At 50.9% G+C, this 6,000-nt stretch overlaps 1 protein-coding gene across 2 annotated transcripts in view; it reads left to right on the top strand.

The window, feature by feature from the left end:
* The first annotated feature begins 702 nt into the window (after nucleotides 1-702).
* Nucleotides 703-6,000, top strand: part of DRD2 (dopamine receptor D2) — a 65,889-nt gene continuing 60,591 nt past the window's right edge. For both annotated transcript variants that reach the window (XM_055273176.2, XM_055273174.2), the window contains exon 1: nucleotides 703-850. The gene's annotated coding sequence lies outside the window, so the exon portion shown is untranslated. The remainder of the gene's footprint in view (nucleotides 851-6,000) is intronic.

The raw sequence follows: 6,000 nt of genomic DNA, 5'->3' as shown, positions 1-6,000 counted from the left end.
TGCCTCACACACCTGTTTGGAGTCAAAAGTGAGCTGGAACCCCTGAGGCCTCCTTTTGCATTTCCATCTCAGGTCAACTCCAAACAGGCTTTTTCCTTTGGATGAGTCCAGCAATAGAACTGACTACATGGATTCCAAGACCTGAAGTCAGAAAACGGATGCGGACCTCTTCCGACACCTCCTCTCCTTGCCTGACTTGCTGGATGGGTGGTGCCTCCCGCAACCCTTGGCTTCTGAGTCCTCAAAGGAGAAGACTGGCGAGCAGACGGTGAGGACCCAGCCTGCAATCCCAGCGTGTTACTCTGGGTGTGGGTGGGAGCGCAGTGGGCGGTCGAGGGTTGCGTTCCCGCCTCAAAACAAGGGATGGCGGAATCCCCCAACCCCTCCTACCCGCTCCAGGCCGGGGAGCGCCTAGGAGGCACAGCTCCTTCGGTGGGGGCGGGGGCGGGGCCTGTCTCAGGGGCGGGGCCCGGGGCACCTCCCTCCCGCGCTCCGCGCGCTCGGGCGCCGCGGAGCTGTCCAGCTTCAGTGCCGAACCGGCAGCCTCCCGCGCGCACCGCGCCGCCTCCGCGCCGTCCCCGCGCTCCCTCCTGCCCGCCCGCCCCGCGCCCGGCCCCGCCCCGCCCCGCCCCGCCGCGGCCCGTCCACTGCTCCCCGCGGGCCAGAGCCGGCCGAGCGGCTGCCCGCTGGGGCTCTGAACGGCGCGGCGGGGCCGGGAGCCAGGGACCCGCCGAGGAGAGTGGCGGCCCCGGACGGCTGCCGGACGGGCGGCCGCGCGTGGATGCGGCGGGAGCTGGAAGCCTCAAGCAGCCGGCGCCGTCTCTGCCCCGGGGCGCCCTATGGCTTGAAGGTAAGCACCGGCCGGATGGAACGGCGGGCGACTCAGGGTCACGGGGAGAGGAGGAGGGACCTCCAAGGGCAGCGCGGCCAGTACCAGAAGTTTGTGCGGCCACTCCCGGCCGCCTGCTCGGGAGCGCCCGCCTGGGGTCCGGTTTTGCATGGGCTTCCCGTCGGGCGGGGGCGGAGGGCGTCTGGAGACTGCGGCTGCTATCCCCTCTCACTCCTTCTCAGTAGCCTCGTCGCCACTTAGAAGGGAATCCTCTCCCCGAGCACGAGCGGTTGCAGCTGGGGCAGCCTCCCTGCGGGGCGCCCAGGGCAGCCCGGCCGAGCCGCGGCATCGGAGCGCGGGAGGGCGGCCGCTCCTTACAATCTCTGGAGGGCACTTCCCCCAGCACCCAAGCGCGAGACCCGGGGCTTGCGGCCAGAGTTTCTGACTTCTTCCGGGGGAAGAAGGGCTGTTTTTTGGCAACTCTGTGTTGGTGCGACCTGACCCTTTTCAGTTTCTAAGGCAGAAGCTAAGGATAGGGGAGAGGCAGATTCTGGCTGGATTCTCCCGCTCCCAGGGTTGCCGCTGTCCTTGGTCCTGAACTTTCGTTCTCCTTCACCTTCTTTCGGGTTGACACGTAGTCGGGGAGTAAGGCTTGGGTGCCAGACCCGTTTCTACCCGGGAGTGCAGGCGACGGTGGCGGCAGTAGCGGAGGGTGACCGCCCGGCTCTCGGCCAGGCTCTCTGATGGACTGAGAGCCCCTCTAGGGTGGTATGCGGAGACAAGAGCCACCTCTAAGCACCAGACAGAGCGCGTCCCTATACCTGTCTGAGGCGGGCAGCCCTTGAGCACTTCCTCTTGAAGAGCAGAGGTAAGAGGGTGCGTGTGCGTCTACATAACAGGCTTCACCATGGACACAAGTCACAGCACTGCAGCTCCGTGGGGACAGGCGCTTGCTCTTAGCCACAAGGAAGCTGTCTGAGCAAGTCACTGTTGCCCCACCTGGCACCCCACTACTTTTTTTCGGTGGCTCTTGAGGTTGCGTGAGGGGGTGAGAGAGTGAGGTGCAAGGCACTTTGTGGATCCCACTCCAGATCCTTCTGCAGATCCAAGCCTTTCTGGATTTTGACCAGGCTACAAACCTTTTAGGCTAATCCTTGCTCCTCCTTACGGAGCTAGATGTTCAACGATTCTCCCCACTCCCACCCTGCTTCAAATGCAAATATGCATGCTTATCTCTGATTCATCCTGCAGCATTAGGACCACTTGAAAAAGAAATCATACTTATCGTCTTTCCCCCCGTGCAGCTGTTTGATGAGGGTGGCCAGATAGAGACTGTGGTCAGCGTGACCAGTTTCAAGAAAATCAGCAAGCTAGTTTCCTGGGTTTCAGCCCCTGCCTTGGACTTCCCTCCTTAGTGTTCAAAATTCCTGGATTATTTGTTGCAGGGGATTTTGATGCCATCTCTGAATGCAGACATCTGACAAGGAAGTGGTTTGGGAGGGTTAGACCTAGAGCCAAATGAGGGCCAGGGTAGTCCCAGCTTTTAAAGATCATTGAGTTCCTTCTACCTTCCCTGCACAGTCTGAGGTGCCCAGAAAATGGAGAGGTTCTGATTTGTTGTAGAAGTCCGGCAGCATTTCTCTAGGGATTTTTTTCTTTTTAATGAATTCCCTGAGAAGCTGGTTAAAAATGCGTATTTTTGCTTCTTCCTTGAAAAACTGCTGAATGAGAATCTCAAGCTGAGGCCCAGGAAATTTATATTTTAACAATGTTTCTGAGTGATTCATATATACAATGAATTAGCAAATTACCTCCCAAAAAGTTGAGACTCCTTAGAGAGTCTGTATACATTTATTTTATTTTGAAAATGAAAAGCAAGTTTATTTTACATAAACTTGGTAGCAGGTATTCTATCTGAGAAAATCCCTTGAAGATATAAAAATGCATTTTTAAGAGTTAAAAGAATCATATACCTTGGCTGATATCTTAAATATTCCTAAATTTCATACATTTGAAATTTATAAAATTAAGGCATTTAATCTCACCCTTTGTCTCCTGCTGTTATACCTGTTAAATTCTTCAACTGTGAGACTCTTGGTAGGAAGACCATCCCCCTGATTAAATCTTTGCTGAAATGAAGGATGCAATCCAATCTCCTCTCCCCCAGGATCTTCCTGGGCTTTTCCTCTTTCTAAAATTTTTGGCCCTTTTAAGGAATCACCAATATGGCTTCAGGCTGACTTATGTAAATACTAACTGTCCCTCTATGGGGATCAACTCAGTGTTTCCCTCCTGCTCTCCCCTCTGGGTGAGTTATTGTCTTTCATTATGCATGTGCTGTGATCTGTTAACCTAAGTGCTCCTGAAATGCCAAGGAGTGATTAGTTCAGCCTAGTAGCATGTCATGCTCCCCAAGGCTGGTAGCCACTCATGCCCTGCTGGAAGTGACATATTGACTGTATTGATTTGGTTCTTGTGCTCCATAAGCAAGGAGGCTTGTAGGGGTAAAAAGGCTAGTAATGATGCTTGTGGGCTAGTTAGTCTTGTACCTTCACCTACAAGGGTGGATTATTTGTCTAGAAAATGCAATTATCTTGAGAATGATATAGGAGAATCTGAAATTGAGAGAAACCCTTCTGTTCTTTCTTTGATACTATGGGAAACAAATGGGAACTTAGGGTCATTAGAAATATGATCTCACATACTCCTGAGATTGTCTTGCTGAAGCCGGACTGGTCTAGGGTCACCATTCTCTGAATAAACAAGTATAAGGGGAAAGACATGGGGACTCTGCCTGGAGAGAATGGTTTCCATCTCCCCCGCAAGTAAAAGTTACATTTTAGTGTTAACAAAAAAGTGTGGCTGTGAAGATAGCACTGTGTGGATGTGTGTGTGTTTGTGTGTGTCTGCATACATGTGCATGCACACATATGAGCACATCGCCCAGGAGAGACAGATATGATGAGACTTCCTTGAGCCAATCCTGTGTTGGCATCCACCACTTCTCCCTCCATTGTGGCTTAATACCTATGAATCTTCAGCAGTGAAGGTGCTTCAACACCTAGGAAGAGAGAATAATCAAGTTGAGGTTCTATAATGCCAGAATCCTAAGCCATATTTGCAATATCTCCCAGAATCAAGTTATGTATCAGCAGGTTACAGTTACCTAAGAGTTGAGGTCTTGAAAATAGCTTAGAACAGCAGCCCAGTCATTTGCGTTTTCCTGGGATATAGTTTATAGGACTTTAGATTCTTAGATTATCTTCTTGGGCTCCTCAGAGGCCATGCCGGATGCCCCTGACTCCAAACAGGGAAGCTGTTTCCTTAGTCCAGAAATACAATGGTCTTTCTTCTTTTATTAAAGTTCTCCTAAATAGAACTTTTTCCAGTAAATTTTCCAGTTTCTGGACACCAGGACTGGACTCAGCAACTGAAGCTTCTCCATCCTACCAGGTCCTCTGCTTAACAGAGGAGCATCTGCATATAGGAAACACTTGGAAACCATGGGCAGCAGAAAGGACACAGGCTGATTCAACTTCTCAGCAGACACCCTCCTTTGTAGGTAGCCTCTTACTTAGCTGAACACCATTTTCCCTCCTCTCACCTCCAGTAAGGCATTCTGTGGCCTTGGAAGGACCTTGGGATTAGGTATAAGCCCTTCTGCTCTCCAGAATATACCATGGAGCCACTAAGGATGCACAAATTGCTTATTTACCAATTTGAGCAGTAGACTAATGTTATCTCTGGCCTTTTAAATTACTCTAGTGGTGTTGGAATCTAATATTAATACACTTTTGCCTCTCACCTGTTCTCATCACCAATGTAATTGAAGATTTCTTTCCTCTGTACTTAAATGGATGCAAAACTTTCTTATTTTTTAACAATAGAATCATATTATCTAAATGCACAGGCTTGGAAAATAGCTTGATTATAGTGTCAGTACATGGGGACGGAGGAGTAATAAAACTGTAGACTCAGCCACTTGGTTTGCTTTGATTTGGGTCCAGAGAAAGGAGAGAAATTTGCCCTCAGAATTGCAGATTTTTCTTTTCTTTTTCCTTTCACCTTAATCTGGTAAATGGGTTAAATCAACACTCTTGGCAGCTGGGATGCCCTTGGAAGGCACAGCCTCTTCTCTCCCTAGGATAGGATACCTGAGAGTGTTTCACTGCAGAGTGGTCAAGGACCCTGGTGGCTCCAGTGTATAGGGAGGAGTCAGAGATGACACGCTGGGGTCTGAGGCCTCCCTCTTCCCCTGGATAGAAGAAGCTGTGCTGCTGCAGTGCTTCGAACTCAGAGGCCTGGAAGCTGCTAGGGGCATTTGGGAGAGTATGGGGCAGTGTACAGAGGTGAGAGCAGAGGAGAAGTAGACTCTTAGGAGGCCCTGAAAGAGGCTGATGTTAAATATGCATTGAATATAGGCATCAGCTTAGTGTAGTTTGGGTAATTTTGTCATAATCTGATGTCACCTGTAAGGATTTTTACTTTTTCCAGGAGGAGATGAGGAAATTCTTTGCTGTCTGAAGGGACAGGGAGGGGAAGGAGGGAAAACCTCTGGTTTCCCCTGTAGCCCTCTAGGTAATGTCAGCTTGCTTCCAGACAGAGGGCGGTAAGGGAAGTCAAGCAGACCTGGCTCCCAGTTGCCCCATCAACAGGCCTGCAGTTAGCCTGGGCAGTCCTGCCTTCCAGGAAGCTGTTGCTCGGCACAGAACTGCAGCTGTGGCCCCAACGATAATCCCCTGCAGATGTCTGGGAGCCAAAGGGAGTCCTGGGGCCTGTTCATTTTTTATTGGTCTCCTTCAGAACGTGCCTGTCCTTCTTGTTTCCACCCCCTCCTTGTTGTTATTGTTTGGGTTCTAAGTGGCCCAGCAGGAGAAAGACATTAGAAATGAAATTATTTTTATTACATGCTACATCATTGCCTCCTCTCCTACCTGCTACCCCAGGCAGCGCCGTCACTAGCAACTCCCAGGAACTCTTGATCTGGGAAAGTGGCTTAGTACCAGGCTTCCCTAGAATGAGAAGTGGTCCTGTTCACCAGACCCTCCTTTGCTGGCCTCATCATCATAACAGCCAGCATTTATTGTGCACTTACTGTGTGCAGGGCACTGTGCTCAGCACTTGACATAGGTTCCTCATTTAAACTCCCAATGCTGCAACAACTCTGTGAA

The sequence above is a fragment of the Symphalangus syndactylus genome, chromosome 3 (genome assembly GCF_028878055.3).
Source record: "Symphalangus syndactylus isolate Jambi chromosome 3, NHGRI_mSymSyn1-v2.1_pri, whole genome shotgun sequence".
In the NCBI taxonomy this organism is placed as follows: domain Eukaryota; kingdom Metazoa; phylum Chordata; class Mammalia; order Primates; family Hylobatidae; genus Symphalangus; species Symphalangus syndactylus.
This window is presented reverse-complemented; position numbering and strand designations above follow the sequence as displayed.